The 18,485-nt window shown below is 53.6% G+C and overlaps 1 protein-coding gene and 1 long non-coding RNA gene across 5 annotated transcripts in view; one reads left to right on the top strand and one right to left on the bottom strand.

The window, feature by feature from the left end:
* CUEDC1 (CUE domain containing 1) overlaps positions 1-18,485 on the top strand; it is an 88,986-nt gene that overhangs the window by 21,121 nt on the left and 49,380 nt on the right. The gene's annotated exons all lie outside the window — the stretch shown is intronic.
* On the bottom strand, positions 4,389-10,515 carry LOC138846145 (uncharacterized). 2 transcript variants are annotated; one of them, XR_016224423.1, is made up of 3 exons: positions 10,214-10,515; positions 6,859-7,006; positions 4,389-4,857 (listed from the first exon to the last, which is right to left on the bottom strand). It is a non-coding gene; the product is annotated as an uncharacterized LOC138846145 (long non-coding RNA). The 2 variants fall into 2 exon arrangements; XR_011383529.2 differs by lacking the exon at positions 4,389-4,857 and having other exon boundaries at positions 6,554-7,006.

Here is an 18,485-nt window from a genome sequence, read left to right as displayed (position 1 = left end):
GAAGCAAAATCTCCCACTCTGGAGTGACACCCCAAGAATGATATGGACACCTTCCATTTGTGTATTCTATCTGTAAAAAAGATTTTATTTATTTGAAAGAGAGAGAGAGAGATCGAGAGATCTTCCATCCACTGGTTTAGTCCTAAATGGCTCCAATGGCTGGGACTGGGCCAGGCCAGAGCCAAGAGCCTGAATCCATCCTGTTCTCCCACGTGGGTGGCAGGAACCACTTGGGCCACATTCCGCTGCGTTCCCAGGCATTAGCAGGGATCTGGGCAGGAAGCGGAGCAGCTGGCACTAGAACCAGGGCTCCCGGCAGCTTAACTCCCTCCGTTTGATTAGAATGTTTGATTAGAATGTGATAGTCGTAGAAGTGCGAGCACTCTTCCAGAACCTGTTTCAGGGGGCGTGAAGGGGCTTGAGAGGACAATTCCCCCCTCCCTCCACCCGCCCCCCCCCACCCCCAGGTCTGCCTCCCAGGCCAGAGCTTTCCCTACCTCCTGGGCTTGGCGCATGTGGCCTCTTCTCAGCCCTTCCCAGTCCAGTAGGAAGGCCACCCAGGAGGGACCCCTAGGGAACTGGCACTTCTCATCCCTCTGCTTGACTGCCCCTTCCCGGCGAGCATTCCAGCCTTGAGCCTGCCAGAAAAGGCCCTCCCCCAGCTCTCCGCACATTCCAGGGGCTCCCAGCCCTGGCCCCTCCATAGGCCCCCTCACCCTGCCGTGAGGCCAGGAAGCTGGACTTGGCGCTTCCTCGCCCTGAGGGGCAGCCCAGCCAGCCACAGGCAGGCAGGCAGGGTGAACGCTGAGCCCCGGGGCCTCTTTGCTGGCAGTACAGGTCTCCTTCAGTGGCACAACCCCTGTAATTAGTGTTTGTGGGAGGCAGCTGCTGCAACTCCCTGGCTTTAAAGATTCCTTCCTCACATTTGCACAGGGCTTAGGGACCTGCCATTCGCCCCGAGGGGATGAGGGCCTCCCCCGCCCCCCCAGGCTCCTGAGCCCGGTATGGTGAAGCTTGTCTCTTTCAAATCCTCCTGCTGGGAGGCAGCTGGAGGGGGCGGGGCAGGAATCCTCTCTGCTGGGGGACTCCAGGGACCCTGCAGGGCAGCTGTCTTCTGCCTCCTTGCCTAGGGCAGAGCTCCTGACCACACTGGGTTTTTTGGCTTCCTATCTTTGCCAAACTCCTTTAGAGCACTTTGAAGGCTAATAGGATTTTCATTTGTTCCCTGGGGAGTTTCAACCCCTTGGGAAGGGAACCCCTGTGGCTTGCTGGTCCAGGTGTTCCGGCACAGCAGCCCGCGGGGCCTGTGGGTTGCAGCTGGGCCCTGTCATTGGTGAGCTCTGCCTGTGGTGCTCACACCATCCCAGCAGGTCTTTATCCTGACTTGTAGATTCCTCTTGCCTCTGAGGGGGTCACATAATCACCAAACAAAAGCTAAAAAATGCTGAGTTTCTGATTTAAAAAAAAAGCAGGGAGCTGGATGGGAAATGGAACAGCCAGGACTCGATCTGCCACCCAAATGGGATGCTGGCACCGCAGGTGGAGACTTAACCTACTGTGCCGTGGTGGCGCCAGCCTCTGTGCATAGATTTACCAGTAGTTGTGATCTTTGGATGTAGCGTTTTCATGTACCACGACTTATGAGCATTCCCAGTGCATTAGTGTGGTTCGGAAACATGATTGCAAGTGCCTGCATTTTCATCCTGTCACCATACCATTACTTACTGTTGCGGACACCTCCCACCCCCAACTCAGCTTTTACTTTGTGCCTCAGACTTTAGGGAGCATGAAAACCAGGAGCCATTTGTTTGGGTTCTGTTGATATGACATTAACCCAGAGCTGAGGCCTTGCCAAAGCCCCTTCTTGCCAAGGTGCTAGAAGGGGGGACCTGGCTAGGGTCCAGGTCTGTGCCCTGGATAGGAGTCTCCTGCCATGGCCTCTCCAAGCCTCAGCTCCACAGTCCTTGGAGTGGGACACTCACGTGTGTCCCCTTTGACAGCTGCACAGAGCTGTTTGTAGGTTAGGCAGGGTGGGGTGCTGAGACACGGGATCCACTTGGCCCCTGGGGCCCATCAGCTCGCTGGTTGAGTCTCCTTGGGTCTGGCTCAGTGGCCTCAGTACCAGGAATGTGCTGCTCTGACCACCTCGGTCTTCTTCCTTGAGCTACCGGGGACTCAGTCTTCCCACAAAGGCTCTTAATAGTCCCCTGGGGTTACTCGCTCTGTTCCAGGACTGGGGTCCACAGTGGTGAGGCTACTGGAAACTGCCCTAAACATAGGGTAAACACCAGTATTGTCTCTCAGCATCTCTTAATTACACTTGATGATGCTGTTGCTTAATAAAAATTATAATAAGCATTATCCTGTGTTCTCAGGGACCCACAGTTATTTCCCTTTCTTCTCTGCTCTAGAAGAAGGGTAAACTGAGTCACTGAGCGATGTAAGCATTTTGAGCAGCAGTATAAAGAAGTGGGAAGAAATCAGCAGGCTTGGGTTCCAGTCCTGGCACTGTCCTGCGTCAGTTCTGTTGTCACTTAACCACTGAGGTCCGGTCTCTCTGTGTGTACAATGAAAACAGCAACATCTGACTTGCAAAGTTGATGTGAGCATCAGATGAAAGTATTTCTGTAGAATTGCTTGGCACATGGTAAGTGCCCAGTTAGTGTTTTGTTCAGAGTCACGCGAGTTCGTGTTTTGTTCAGAGGCACAGGGGCCAGCTCCCACCTTGCACATGTCCCCCAGGATCCCCTTCGGCTGTGCCTTTACCTAGCCAGTTCCAGGCAGGAAGCTTTCTGCCTGGCTAATCAGAGGAACCTGGCTGGCCAGAGTGGCTGTTATTCTAGCTCCTTCTGGCTGGGATGTCCTGCCAAATTGGGCCATGCTATCCTAGACCTTACTCATCTAAGTGAAGTAATGAGGGTCCTTTCCTTCTAACTTCTCCCTTGGGTGGTCCTGAGAAGTCAGCTTTACAGGAATGAAAGGTGTGGTGTTGTGGTTCATTTGCTAGCAAAGCTTTGTGGCCTCATAAGTGGCCACAAATCCAAAAAGAAACCACAGTGACAGTCATCTGGGGACATGCTTTGGTTCTGGGTCTTTGAGTCCCCATCTGAGGTCACAGAGTTGACTGTTTCTGAGAGACAGTGCAGTCTGGCCTGCTGGACAGCGTTGGCCTGAGATCATCCAGGGAAGAAGTGTCCCACAACCTTTCCAGCCCACTGCGCAAGACCTGCAGTGCTGGGGGCCATTCTTCCTGAGGCAAGGGACCTGTGGCATCAGTATCACCTTGACACTAGGTGGAAATGCAGAATCTGGGTTTACTGAGAGCAAGCTCATGCTTTAGGAGTTTTCCCTGGGAAATTTGTGTGCACATTAAAAGTTCAGAAGCCCTGATCTACATCTGTTCTCAACACAAGCGCCCATGAGAATCACCTGGAGAATTTTTGTTAAATGTACAGATTCCCTAGGTCCTACCCACACCAGTGAGTAGGAATCACTGAGGATAGGGGCTGGACATCAGGTTTTTTTTTGTTTTTTTTTTTTGACAGGCAGAGTTAGACAGTAAGAGAGAGACAGAAAGAAAGGTCTTCCTTCCGTTGGTTCACCCCCCAAATGGCCGCTACGGCCGACGTGCTGCGCCGATCCAAAGCCAGGAGCCAGGAGCCAGGAGCTTCCTACTGGTCTCCCATGCGGGTGCAGGGCCCAAGGACGTGGGCCATCCTCCACTGCCTTCCCGGGCCACAGCAGAGAGCTGGACTGGAAGAGGAGCAACTGGGACAGAATCCGGCGCCCTGACCAGGACTAGAACCCGGAGTGCTGGCGCCGCAGGCGGAGGATTAGCCTAGTGAGCTGTGGTGCCGGCCTGGACATCAGTATTTAAAAAAAAAAAAAAATTGCTCGGTGATTCCAATGCACGCTGGACCGGAGGACTGGTAGACTCTTGGCTTTGGAGTGCGTGGTCTGGGTGAGGATGATCCTGACAGTCGCTGCTGCTGTTGCTGCTGTTTATTGAGCTCCTACTTTGCACAGAGATCTTTATCCTTATCTGTAATCCACATTCCAAACCTAAAAGCTGCTGGTGCTCTACAGGTCTCACAAATGAGATAATTGGGACTTAGAGAGGTGACTCTTCCTGCCCATGGCTACCTAGGTCAGGGCTGGGACTGGCTGCCCTGAGGCTTCTTTGGCCATTACCTGCTATAAACCGAAGTTCCTGTGGTTTGAGGGCTGTGATTCTCCCAGGAAAACCTGGCTGGGGATTCTCTTCTGGCTCAATTATAATGTCAGATTTTGTAGTCTTAGAAGTGTTCAGTTTGAGGACAGATACAGTGGCTTTTATTTTTTATGTATTTTAACAATGTATTTATTTATTTGAGAGGGATCCCAGTGGCTTTTATTTTTTATGTATTTTAACAATGTATTTATTTATTTGAGAGGGATCCCAAGTGGCTTTTTTTTTTTTTTTTTTTTTTACAGGCAGAGTGGACAGTGAGAGAGAGAGACAGAGAGAAAGGTCTTCCTTTGCCGTTGGTTCACCCTCCAATGGCTGCCGCGGTCAGCACGCCGTGGCCAGTGCACCGCGCCGATCTGAAGACAGGAGACAGGTGCTTATCCTGGCCTCCCATGGGGTGCAGGGCCCAAGCACTTGGGTCATCCTCCACTGCACTCCCAGGCCATAGCAGAGAGCTGGCCTGGAAGAGGGGCAACCGGGACAGAATCTGGCGCCCCGACCGGGACTAGAACCGGTGTGCCGGTGCCGCTAGGTGGAGGATTAGCCTAGTGAGCCGCGCCGCCGCCAAAGTGGCTTCTTAACCACCACGCCAGATGCCCATCTCTTGCAGCGTCTCAGAGTCCCACCTCCTAGAATGAAGGGTCAGAGGGGCGAGGTCAGTGGCAGAAAAGTTGCAAGCAATGACAGGGAAGTCTTAAGGAAGTTCCTATGGATAAGGAGCCTGGGCTTGGGGACAGAGAGCTTAGCTTTCTTTGCTTTAAGCTGACTGCATGGATGTGAGCAAGCCTCATCCCTCTGTACCCAACTCCATCCCCAAACCCCACCCAGAGGTCAAGGGGTAACACTTGCTGCCCTTTCCAGTTCTGCAAACATGAGTTCTAGAGAAGAGGTGGGAAACTGAGGCATTGGCCAGAAGTGAGCTGAACCACAGACCCCCAGCCTTTTGCTCTCAGAGCATCTGGAAGGCAGGGCTGGAGATGGCTACCAGGAGAGAGGCATGGACAGCAGAGAGTAGCCACCGTCTCCAAACAGGAAGCACACAGAGCGCTGAGGCAGAAGCTGCCGAGGATCCAGGCTGGAGAAAGGGCCAGATGTTGAGAAATAGCCTTTTATTTTGTGTTTGGTCTGTAGCCAAACCTAGCTTCTAAGTTCGAATAAGGATTTGAAAATCAGCCTGAGCTCCCCTGGAATCTAAATCCAGGTTACACTGTATATCTTCCTTATAAAGTCATGGACGGTCGGTGTGTGGGGAATGGAATGAGTGAGGGTGAACGTTTCACTGCCCTTTTTTTCCCCCATCTTTTTTCAAGGAAGCACTCAGCCCTTGCATTGTATAGCGTCTTGCAGTTCACACAGACCTTTTATGCCTCTCACCACACTGCTGATCCCTGCCCCAACTTAGGGGGGGAGGTGAAAGGGGTGTGAGGTACCCTGTTTCACAGCAGGAGGGACACAGGCCCATGCATGAGAGTCGTATGGGCCCACAGTAAGTTGGGGCAGAACCTGGACTTGAATCCAGGCCTTACAGCCCTAAGCACAGCACTCCCTTTGTTCTGCCAACACCTCACTGTTGACTCAGGTCTGAGCTGGAAGCTGTCAATAGCCTTGGATGCATGGAGCTCATAAAATACAATTTCCAGTGATTTATACTTGTGGTTTTTGTTCAAGATTTAAAAATATTATTTGAAGGGTAGAGTGATAGAGAGCAGGAAAGACATAGAAAGAGAGAGAGAAAGAGAGAGATCTTCCATCCACTGGGTCACTCCCCAAATGGCCTCAATGGCTAGGGCTGGGTTAGGCTGAAGCCAGGAGCTCCTTTCATGTCTCCTACATGGGTGGCAGGAGTCCAAGCACTTGGGCCATCTGCTGCTGCTTTCCCAGGTGCATTAGCGGGAGCTGGTCAGAAGCAGAGCAGCCAGGACTCAACAAGTGCTCTGATATGGCATGCTAGTGCTGCAAGCAGCGGCTTAACCTGCTGTGCCACAACACCAGCCCCAATACTTGCGTTTTAAAACATGCTTCCGGCTGGCGCCGTGGCTCACTAGGCTAATCCTCCGCCTTGCGGCACCGGCACACCAGGTTTTAGTCGCGGTCGGGGCGCCGGATTCTGTCCTGGTTGCCCCTCTTCCAGGCCAGCTCTCTGCTGTGGCCAGGGAGTGCAGTGGAGGATGGCCCAAGTGCTTGGGCCCTGCACCCCATGGGAGACCAGGAGAAGCACCTGGCTCCTGGCTTCAGATCAGCGTGGTGCGCCGGCCGCAGCCGCCATTGGAGGGTGAACCAATGGAAAAGGAAGACCTTTCTCTCTGTCTCTCTCTCTCACTGTCCACTCTGCCTGTCAAAAATAAAAAAAAAAAAGCTTCCCCTTTTAATTATACAACCAATACGCAACTATGTCCTTTTTTATTAAAATTATTTTATTCAAATAATATAAAGCCCCCTTGGCCCTCTACCCTGTCATCTCATACTGCTCCTCAGAGGTGACCACTGGTGACAGATCGATGTGAATGTTCCTACTAGCGCCTTTTTAAAAATGCACTTTGTGGGGGTGTCCCAAGATAGTGCTACAGCAACAGGACGATCCAAGGCACGTGGGACAAAATAGATAGTTCAAAAGGAGAGGGGATACATACTGGAGATAGAGCTGTGGGAAATTCATGACGGGAAGCCCAGGAGACCAACAGAGACTGGGCAGGTCCACGCTGAAAGACCAAGTAAGAAAGGGAAGCAGCAGAGGTGCAGACCGGGGAGGCTGGCCCTAGCCCCCAATGGACCAGGTTTCTAAAAAAAAAAAAAAAGAAAAGAAAGAAAGAAAAGAAAAAAATGCGCTTTGATGCACTTTGCATGTGTTAGTGATGGATTAGTATAATCCCTAAGCATCTTGCTTGCTGTAATTGTTAGCTGTGCATGCGTGCATGGAGACAATGAATGTACCCACAGCAAGATGAAAACCGGACAGTAAAGTCAGCTGGGCTGGCGGGGCAGAGCAGTGATTCTCAGTACACATGAATCTGCAGACATAAATGTAGGCTATGATTCACTGGGTTTCGGGTAGGTCCTGGACCCCGCCTCGCTAGTGTGGTACCAGTTGGTGTGGCTGCTGCTGGCCAGCCGCACTTGGAGTAGGGAATGTTTTTAGAGCTTAGACTAGAATTGGACAGACCCAGTGGGCCCTGGACTGCTAGTTAGCGTGTGAGCTTCCCTTGCCTGTGAATGTGCCTGGGACCTCACCCAGAAGGCTGCTCTGAAAACAAAATGATCTGGGGCCCATGAATCATCGAGTCCTGTGCCCGGCACATGGTGAGCATGCGATAAATAGCAGTCATTATAGAATTCCACAAGGGGTCCATGCCAGGAAGGGAATGCTTGCTGCCTCGCTAGTATTTGGGGCTGCTTGTGGTGACGTCTTCTCCAGTATTCACTTAATGTCCTCATCAGCAGGATTTTAAACTTTTTATTTATTTCAGAGGTGGTGGTGGGGAGGATTCCCATTTGCTAGTTCACTCCCAGATGCCCACAAAAGCTAGGACTGGAGCCTGGAACTCAATCCGGGTCTCCTACAGGGGTGGCAGGGACTCAAGTACTTGAGCTCTCACCTGCTGCCTCTCAGTGTGTATACATTATTAGCAGGAGGCTGGAATGTGGAGTGGAGCTGGGACTTGAACCCAGGCACTTCAGTGTGGGATGCAGGCGTCCCAGGTAGCGTCATCAGGCCAAACACCCACCTCAAGCATCAGGATGTTGAATGTGCTTTGGAAGGGGCTATCCCCTTGTTTGGGGGGGGGATCAGGGGGTCGGGTGACTAAGCCAGAGCCACACCTCCAAGAGGGAGCAGGATCCCACACCCAGGTTCCAGGTCTGGTGCCTGCTGTGCACACTGCAGCTGTCTTCTCTCGAGAGCTTACTGCGCACACGGCCCGAGTCTACTGCGCACACGGCCCGTGGGTCTGTTGATGTGGGAACTTGGGTCTTGGTCCTGGCTCCGGGGAAGGGAAGCAGCAGGATTCAAACTTCACTCACGCCCCCAAAATCTGACAAAAGGGATTTTGAAAACCTATCCCTTTAAACATGCTTAAGTTGAAGTATATATATATTTTTAAATCATAACTGAGTGTATTTCCAGGCTTATTGTATGCTATATACTTGGTTCAAGTATATTTTTTTCAAAGCCTTAGAACAGCAAACTCAGCCTAGGCAGTCATGATTTCTAATTGGCAAAACTCGATGTCACTGTTAGACCCGTCAGCCAAATCACAGTTAGGGACAGAAAAAGCCTGACTCCATTTCTTTTCTTCTTCAAATAAATGTATTCAGCAGGTGTCAGTGTGTCAGCTTCCTTGCTTCCTAATCCTAATCCTCAAACCAGCAGATGGGTAGGTTAGAGAGATGAAGCCCGGTAAAATAAGACCAGCCCCTTCTCCGTCTTAGGGAAGCGCTTTCTCCACTTGTCTGTTTGTCTTGTGGCTTCTCTACCCCAGAACAAGGAACCAGGCTCAGGCTGGAGTGGCCGGGGTGGGCCTTTCTTTGGGAAATGGTTAGGAGGCCATTGTGAAGAGAGACCTGGAAGCCCAGAGGTTTTAGGGAGAAGGACAGGTACAAGCGGAGGTTTTGGGAATCGAGTCCCTGAAAGCTGTCCACGTCTGAGCACCCCTGGGAAATCCCCGGGTCCCCAAAAACTACCCTGGTGAGAAGACCATTGAGCTAATGGCCTGCACATGTGCTCCGGGTGTCCTAACTCCGGAACTCAGGGATCTCCGGGAATCTCTGCTGGAGCTGGCCTGGGCCTGCTTCTCCCGGGGGCACGCCCTGGTGATCCCTTGGCTGCACAGCCCTCTCTTCTTCCTGGCTCCTGTCTCTCCGGGGCTTGGCAGGGGCTCACTGTCACAACAGCTCTTGCACACAGGGGTCACTGAGGCCCGGGAGAGTGACTTCATGTCTGCAGAGCAGGGCTCACCAAGAAAGCCAGAAGGCCTTCCCAGGGGAGGCAATCACAAGGTAAAAAAGTGCCCTGGGGTAGGTTAAGGGAGCTGGTGCATTTGGGGCTGGTGCAGCAGGCATGTTGCCTCCTGGGCTCTGGAGCCAGACTTGTGCTTGAGTCCAGGTTTTACCACTTCCTGGCTGTGTGACCTTGGCTAAGTTACTTACCTCTCTGTGCTTTTTTTTTTTTTTTTCCAGATGGGTCAGTTGGGAATAATAATAGTGGTCTCTCTGGGAGCCAGGGAGAGGCTCAGCGGGACAGGTGGTTTATTGTCTGGCCCACATATGCTTGATAAATATTATTGTTGCTGTTGGCCTTGTTCTGTTCCCTGCAGGCATGATGGTCAGGAAAAGCCTCGGTGTGAGGGCCTGGGGAGACTCTCCAAGGGCAGGGCTGCATGGCCTTGTCCCCTTCCCAGAATGACAACGCGCGCCAGGAGGCGCCTCATCCACGTCACCCGTGGAACCACCAGCGCGGGCGCGGGCTCCCGTGACCGCCGCGAGCCCCTGCCATCTGCTGGGCCCGCGCTGGCCTCCCTCCTGGGGCACGTTCTGAGCCACCTGCCCCAGGGGAGACGCGGGCTGCCAGACTTTTGCCCCTCACCCCAACTGCCCCCCACACCCCCGCGGCCAACTGCCCCCCGCGGAGAGCCAGGGTGGCCTTGGGCGCTGCCTGGACGCCTGCTGCCGCCCGCCGGTTCCGCGCGTCCCAGCGGCCGCCGCCCCGCTGCCCCTCAGGGCTTCGCCGCCATCCTCCCGGCTCCCCCCACCCCCACCCCGGCTCCGCCGCAGCCGAGCCCGGAGCAAGCGTGCATAATGAGCCGGGCCTGGGGTTTGCCCTTTCAAGGAATCCCTTTGTCAAGCCAGGAATCCTTTTGTGAGGTGAATAATCGCTCACTTTGGATTTCTGGGCAGGATTTTTTGTTCAGGATCTTTCTCAGGAGTGGGGCCCAGGGCTGGAGGCCTCCTGCCCCCGCGGCTGCCCGCTGACAGCGCTCCCGGCGCGGGTACCTTTAATCCTTCCGCCGTCTTCCTGTCAGGGCCTCGGCCCGCCACCATCGATCACGCCGGCCCGGAAGGTGGTGACGGGTTTGTGTTTCTTGCTCTGTTTTGTTCCTTTGCTTCGCCAATCACATCTCCATGGAAACAGGTGCAGCCTTTGTGTTGCCTTTGCTTTGGGCAAATCGATGCGAGTGGGGATTTTTCTTGGCTCCCCGCCCCCTCCTCTCTTTGGGATCAAAGCGGGAGGAGGAGGAGGGGGCAGCGCCCTGGACTGACAGGCGGCCTTGTGGTGGCCTGGGGCGTGGGGGCCGGCGCGGGGGAGGCCTGGCCAGTGGTTCCGCTGGGACCCTAGGGCGGGGCTGCTGCCCTGGCCTGCCTCAGGAGGCCACGGGGACAGGGCCCTGGGTAGGAGTCGCTGAGCTGCCACCGGCTGGCCTTCTTTGGCCGGGCCTTGAGGGCAAGGCCCCTGACCTTTCCGGGTCGTGGCTTCTCTTGAGAGGTGGCAGAGGGTTTTGAACCCACGAGGGGACAGGGCTCTGTGACCCGTTTTACCTCGAGGAAAGGCAGGGTCTGGGTGAACGGGGCCAGGCCCTTGTCGTGTGACTCTTCTGTGAGAGACTGCGAATTCCGGGTCTGGTTTGGGGTGCAGCCTCCAGAGCTGGGGCTCCTTACCCAGAGCATCTTGCTTATGACACAGCCCCACTTCCTCTCTCCCACTCAGGGTGTTACACCTCCCTGGCCACTTAGCAGCCTAAGAGGGAGTCCTGTGGTCCAGGCCGGAGCAGCTGGGGCAGCCTAGGTAGGTCAGGGTCCCGAGGCCCAGGGCAGCAGTTTTCTGCCCACGCTGCTGGCCTGCTCCCTTCCTTCCTCTCTGTCCCTGCGGCTTGCTGAGCTCCATTACCCAACAGGTGAAGGAGCCGGCTTGAAGCAATGGCACGGCGTGTGCTAACTTTAATGCTGTCCCACAAACCCCGTCGATTAAGTTGGCAAACTCCAAACCCTGCCTGTTCATGAGAAAAATGACCTCATTGCAAAATCCGACCTGCTTGGTTCATCTGCTTGGTCAATTTAACAAAGGACAGGTTTGACCTCGCATTTTGCATTGTCCAAAAACCTGACTTGAAGCTGGAGCTAAAGTCACCTTGCCTGCAGAGATCTCTGAGTGGCTACAGCGGTGCCCATGGAGTGGTCAAGGTCAAGTGGGCAAGTCTCTGGCCGCAGAGTGGACACCTGATGTGGTTGCAACCTCTAACCTGAAAAGTGAACCATCTGATGCCACTTCACAGTCAAGAAGTCTTTTCTGGAAGCGAACCTCAATCCCATTTATTTTGTTTTGTTTCTAAGAAAGGTAGGGAATCACACTGTTAATCTCTACCGGCTTTAGTGAAACCCTCCCAGTGTTTGAAGGCTGTCTCCCCACCTTCTCTGCAGAACAATACCTTGTTGGGTAAACAAGGAAACTAGTAGCTGCTGTTGTTTGAAAATGAAAGGCAGTAGGGATGCACCTTGCCAAGTGGCTGGCATATGGTTCCTGTTCAGTGACTCTGAATACATTTGATTTCCCTCCCACTTTTATGCCACACAGGGCTCCTGCTTTTCTTCACAGCCTTTCCTGAGTGAAGCACCCTGGGCTAGTGAGACGCCTCCTCACCTGGCCTGGGCCCAGAGAGGCTAGGTGGGGGCAGGTGCAGGCCACACCCCTTGGCTGCCCCCAGACCAGCGGGCTAGGAGGGCGGGAACTTATGCCAAGGCCCTGGAGTGTCATCCCTGTCCTTCTTCCTAAACTGACCTCCAGGAGTTTCCAGTTGGGATCTCTGATTCCCAGGCCCTCCCAAATGGATGCAACAGCGTCCCTGCTACTGGTCAAGAGAGGCCTGCAGCAGAGACAAATTCAGCCTGGATGTGTGCTTAGTCTAAAAGGTGAAGCTATGGAGTCGCTGTGACCCCTGCTGTGGGAAGCAAGGACTTCAGAGGTCGCTGTTTTTTTTTTTTTTTTTAAGATTTATTTTATTTATTTGAAAGACAGAGTTATAGAGTGAGGTAGAGCCAGAGAGAGAGAGAGAGAGAGAGAGAGAGAGAGAGAGAGAGATAGGTCTTCCATCCGCTGGTTCACTCCCCAAATGACCGCAATGGCCGGAGCTAAGCTGAACCGAAACCAGGAGCCAGGAGCTTCTTCCGGGTCTCCCACGCGGGTGCAGGGGTCCAAGGACTTGGGCCATCTTCCACTGTTTTCCCAGGCCATAACAGAGAACCAGATTGGAAGTGGAGCAGCCAGGTCTTGAACCAGCACCCATATGGGATGCCGGCACTGCAGGCCAAGGCTTTAACCCACTGTACCACAGTGCTGGCCCCCGAGGTAGCTGTTTTTTTTCCCTCCGCCCCTGAGTTTTACTCTTTTTCCTTTTGATAGCAAGTGGGCACATTTACCTCTTGTGTCTCAGGTCTCTCTGGCACATAGAAGTGCTAATAAGAGTGTTTGCTAGGATTTCCCTAGAGTTTTGGAAAATGTGCCTGATGGAGCTACTTGATGAAAACTCCTCTTCTGATGAGCCTTACTGCACATGCAAAGGTGCTGATGGGCTAAGGCCCTGTGACAGCCAACCTTGAGATGCAGGTGGGAGAACTTCCTGGAGGAGGAGGAGGTCTGTAATCTGAACTCTGAAATAGAGTTGTGATTGGTCAGGTAAGGCTTCCAGGGCTGAGGAATTAGGGAAATGCACTGGACCCGGTGGTGGACAGGAGGAGTGGCATAGGCGCTGGCTGTGCACTGGCCAAAGCACAAGTCCCTGTAGGCTGGGCAGCTCAGATGAGGCAGATGCCACTGCCTGTCTGGGCCCAGACCTCTGGGGTGGGTGGGCAGAAATGATGGTACCTGCATGGTGACGTCCCCTCCCCAGCTGGTCTCCGAGCTCCCTCAATGCTTTCCAGCCCCTCTTAGAACTTGCTACTAATAGACGCCACTCTAGGGTCACTGCGCTTGGCAAGCAGTGGCCTGGAACACCCCAGAGCCCCCTTGACCTGTTTGGGACTTGGTGGGGATGAGGATTGGGTGCACTTCAGGAGATTTTGATTCAGGAGGGGGCCCTGGGCCTCAGCCTTTGGAAAGTCCCCTGGAAACCCTGGTGCAGCCCTCTAGCTAGGAACCACCGCCCAGGGCCTCTGTGCAGGCGGGGTCCCCTCTGCACACGGACGGAGCTGACCCTCCCGGTCTCTTCACAGCATCCTTTTCCGCAGCTGCCTTACTCTTGTTTGCTTTTCAGTCTCGCCTTTGACCCTCCCAAGGGAGAGCTTTCTCGTCTCACTTTTGGGCTTTACTGTATGGTTTTTTTTTTTTTTTTTTTTTTTTTTTCTTTTTTTAGTGGTAACTATTAGTAAGTAGTGAAACTGAAGGACGGAGTCCAGTCACAGCCTGTTCACGGTGTCCTCCTGGGCAGAGCGTCCAAGTGTCCGGACCTGCCGATGTCTGTGGAGATGGGGCAGGGGCTGAAGTGGGAGGCAGTGTGGTCTTGCCTCCCTGGGGGCTCTGGCCAGCGCAATCACACTGCTGTTCCCAGTTCCCTGCCTGCCTGCCTGCCTGGACATCTGCTCCCCTCACAGTGTCTGCCCATAAATCCTCTCCCTATATTCAGGATGGCTTAACCAGGGAACAATGGAGCCTACACCCCTCACCATGGATACCCCAGGTGTGACCGTGCCTGTGTGTGCGTGTTGGCATGCCCCGCACCTGCAGCTGGGGTGCAGTTTGTGTGGGTAGCAGGCTTGGGGCTGGCAGCAGGGCCATTTGGCTGTGGCTGGAAGGACTTCTCACAAAGCTCTTTTTGGAGGCACCTGCTGTAACTTAAGCTCTTAGAATTCTTTGTTTATTTATTTGACAGACAGAATGACAGAGAGAAAGAGCGAGAGATGTAGAGTGAGGGTGAGATCTTCCGTCCACTGGTTCACTCCCCAAGTGGCCACAGCAGCCAGGGCTGGGCTAGGTTGAAGCCAGGAGCCAGAAATACCATCTCTTGCATGGGTGGAAGGGGCTGAGCCTTCACCAGCTACCTCCCAGGTGCATTAGCAGGGAGCTGGATGGGAAGTGGAGCAGCTGGGACAGGAACTGGCTCTCCAGTACGGGATGTCAGCATCTCAAACTGTGGCTTTACCACGGTGCCATGGTGCCAGGTCTGCTGTTGTAAGTCTTAGTGACTGTGAAGAAGAGAGATTTTGAACTTACTCATCTCGGTGTACAACAAGTGCTCAGGAAATGAGTGTTGACTGGCAGTGAATGAGTGAGTGAGGGCCACTGACTGCTCTCTCACTCCACCCCTAAGTGCTAGGGATGGTCTGGAAGGGTAGAGATCGATATGCACTGGAATCTTCAGAGATGGCCTCCTGGAAAAGGGAAACCTGAACATGGTCTCGAAGGATGGGCAGGGCTTGATGGAGAAGAGACAGGAGGCACAGGTGCTGTGGCATAATGGGTTCAGCCCCTGTTTGAGTCCTTGCTGTTCTGTGTCTGGTCCATAATGCTCCTGGGAGGCGGTAGGTAACGGCTCAAGTACTTGAGTCCCTTCCACCCGCATGGGCGACCTGGAGGGAATTCCAGGCTCCTGGCTTTAACCAGGCCCAGCCCTGGCTGTTGAAGCCATTTGAAAGTGAATCAGCACTGCTGGTGCCGCAGCTCAATAGGCCAATCCTCCGCCTGTGGCACCGGCACACCGGGTTCTAGTCCCGGGTGCCGGATGGTGCTGGTGCGTTGCTCCTCTTCCAGTCCAACTCTCTGCTGTGGCCCGGGAGTGCAGTGGAGGATGGCCCAAGTGCTTGGGTCCCTGCACCCACATGGGAGACCAGGAGAAGCACCTGGCTCCTGGCTTTGGATCAGCATGGTGCACTGGCCGCAGCACACCTGCCACAGTGGCCATTGGTGGGGGTGAACCAACGGAAGGAAGACCTTTCTCTCTGTCTCTCTCTCACTGTCCACTCTGCCTGTCAAAAAAAAAAAAAATGAATCAGCAGATGCAAGATCGCTCTTTCTCTCTCTGTCTCCCGCTGTCTGTCACTCTGCCTTTCAAATAAGTAAATACATATTTAAAAAAAATGACAGAGGAGAGGTGCTGCAAATCAAACGTTCTCAAAATACAGACCCAGCATCAGTAGCCTCACAGAGAAGTCATTAGACATGCAAATTCTTGGGCCTCTGCCTAAGACCCAGGGTGTGGGGAGCTGGGGGTGGCCATGCTTAACAAGCCTTGCAGGTGCCCGATGCTCACCCAGTGTGATGCAGAGGAAGGGGTGGGCTCTGCATAGGAGACACTCAGCTGCTAGGAGGTGACTTGGTGTTGGGAGAAGGGAGCAGGTGTGGGGGAAGCAGGCTGGGGCAGCGGGGGTCTTGGCTGGGTCTATGGTGGCCACAGGAACTGACAGCAAAGTCAGGGGGTGCTGTAGGGGAGAAGGGACAAGCCTGGTGACACATTCAGCCTTGTGCCGCTCTCCACTCCAGGAGCGCTCTTTCTTTAAAGTGTTTAAAAGCAGTTTGCCCCTCGTGATTGTGTGGTCATGTGCCTATTGTGGAAAGCGTAAGAGCAGTAATAAAAGAGGAGCCCAAAGGGGTCACTGTCAGGACTGTCTGGATAGGAATTCTGTGTTTCCACTGCTCCTTCTTTCTATGCATTTTCCTTAGTGTAGTTGAAAGCAGACCATGTGTAGCAATTTGCATCCCACATTCTTTGCGTAGCAAATATCATAAGCATTTCCCTGCGTGCTTTTCAGGCTCACTGTCTCTTTCTGTTGTCACGGGAGCCCTGTGAATTGGGCAGGGAGGTTACCGAGGTTCAGAGGGAAAAGGAAAATTGCGTCACCAACTTCGGACTGTGGGGAAGGCTGCAGTTGAGGGGCCTGTTCTCCGTCACTAAATTGTCAGGAAGAGAAAGGGATGGAAGAGGCTAGCGTTTGGACTGGTGTTGAGACATCAGTTAGGAAGCCCAGTTCCATAGCAGGGTGTCTGGGTTCGATCCCTGGCTCCAGCTCTGGGCTCCAGCTTCCTGCTAATGTGCTCCCTGGGAGGCAGCAGTGATGGCTCAAGCAGTTGCATTCCTACTACCCATGGCAGAGACCTGGATTGAGTTCCCGGCTCCCCATGGTGGGCATTGGGGGAGTGAATGAGAGGTTAGGAACTCTCTGTCTCTGTCTTTGCCTTTCAAGTAAGTTAATTTTTTAGAAAAAAAAAAGAAGAGGGGAAGCTGTAGATTAAAATAGACTTAAAAGGCAAAGATGGGGAAGACCAGCGTCCAGCATCTACGGATGCACATCCAAGGGATGAAGACATGGAAGGAAGTAGTTGCTATGAAAATCAGCGTAGGGGGCACTGTTGTGGCACAGTGGGTTAGGCCACCACTTGGGATGCCCAAATCCCGTATCTGAGTGCTGGTTCAAGTCCAAATTCCAGTCCAGCTTCCTGCTAGTGCTTCCTGGGAGGCAGCAGATGATGGCTGTAGTGCAAATGGAAGACCTAGATGGAGTTCCAGGCTCCTGGCGCTGGCCTGGCCCTGTCCTGACCATTGCAAGCTATTTGGGGGAGTGAACCAGTGGACCAAATATCTCTCTCTCCCTCCCTCTCTCTGTCGTTCTGCCTTTTAAATAAATTTAAAAGAAATTCATTAAAAATAAAGTGATCTCGTGGCACATGGAAAGGGTATTAGAATTGTGTCTCGACGTGGGAAGTTACAAGATGTTTTCTTTGATAATTATAATGTTAAGCTTGAATGTACTGTATACAGCTTTCTACTTTATTTTTTAAAGAGTTGAAAGAAAGGAGGAAGTTGCTGCAGGGTCCGTGTGTAGAACCAGGCCCAGAAGCGAGGCTCACGGGGTCTCTGCTTGGGGTTTGTGTTCAACTGTGAGTTGTGCTTGCCCCCATCCCCAGCCCGCAGCTTGCTGGAGGAAGAACAGCTGCACAGCTCACTGCACTTGACCTTGAACCAACTTGAGGGAGAATGGTGATGCCGCCCTGACTCTAATGGGGAAATGTTCACGGGATCGGTTAGGCGAGGAGTGAAGGTGTCTCCAGCATGTGTCGTCATGTGTGGGATGTGTTGCACAGGTGGAAGGGGCTTCAGTCTATTTCTCTCCCTGGGTTGCTCAAAGATACAGGACTAGGGGCATTGTGGCTCACTGGGTTAGGCTGTTGCTTGGGGCTCTGCAGCTGGTCACAGTCCTAGCTCCTCCACTTCCAATCCAACTTCCTGCTAATGCACCTTGGAAGGCAGTAGAAGTCCACGTCCCTGGGTCCCTGCCACCCATGTGGGAGTTCCTGGCTCCTGGCTTTGGCCTGGCCTAGGCCTGGCTGTTGTGGCGTTTTGAGAAGTGAACCAGCAGATAGAAGATCTGTGTGTGTGTGTGTGTGTCTACCTTTCAAATAAATAGATCTTTAAAAACAAACAAACAAGGAAAGGTACAAGACCAAGCACCCAGTCATCTTCAGTGTTGTGAGAACCCTTTCAGTCCATCTCTCTTGCCTGGTCATTGGTTCCCTGAAACAGTGTTTGTATCTTTGGTAAGCGCTTGTCCCCGCCTCTGCCCTGCCTCAGCGCCCCTCTTCTCTGAATCCTTGTGAGCAAGGACCCCATGGACGCACTCAGGAGCACAGCGATGGAGGAGCCACAAGGATGACAAAGATGCCCTTCCTCCTGGCAAAGCAAACCAGGAGGGCCTGTTCCCAATCTGGCCCTTAGAGACCGGTGTTGAAATCAGACTTGGACTCCCAGCTGGACTCCTGATTGCTTCTGGCCTGGGTGTCAAGTTTCACAGGAAAGGGGCCAAAGCTTTGATGTTGGATGAGGCCCAGGACTAGGTGGTGAGAAGGCACAGAGCTCAGGCTGGCGCTGCCTGCCCAGGGGTCTCCTGGGAGGGGGGCCCGCCATCCACAGCCTCTGTGATAGCCGTGTAACCCAGATAAGGGCAGTGAAGTCCTGACTAGTACAGCGAAGCAGGGCTGCGGAGCACTGGGCAGGAGGCCCCCTAGGCCTAGGGTGGTGCTGGCTGCTGGAATGCGGTGCCAGTTGGGGGGGTTCTAACATGAATCCTGCTCAACATGTGGCCCTCAGCCGCCGGGTCCTGGTGAGCACATGAAATGCAGTAGTTGGCCGGCGCTGTGGCTCTATAGGCTAATCCTCCACCTTGCAGCGTCGGCACACCGGGTTCTAGTCCCGGTTGGGGCGCTGGATTCTGTCCCAGTTGCCCCTCTTCCAGGCCAGCTCTCTGCTGTGGCCCGGGAAGGCAGTGGAGGATGGCCCAAGTACTT

This window comes from Oryctolagus cuniculus, chromosome 17 (assembly GCF_051225735.1).
Source record: "Oryctolagus cuniculus isolate XC-2025 breed Fujian yellow rabbit chromosome 17, ASM5122573v1, whole genome shotgun sequence".
In the NCBI taxonomy this organism is placed as follows: Eukaryota; Metazoa; Chordata; class Mammalia; order Lagomorpha; family Leporidae; genus Oryctolagus; species Oryctolagus cuniculus.
Note: the sequence above shows the minus strand (reverse complement) of the source record. Positions and strands in the feature narration are given on the sequence as shown.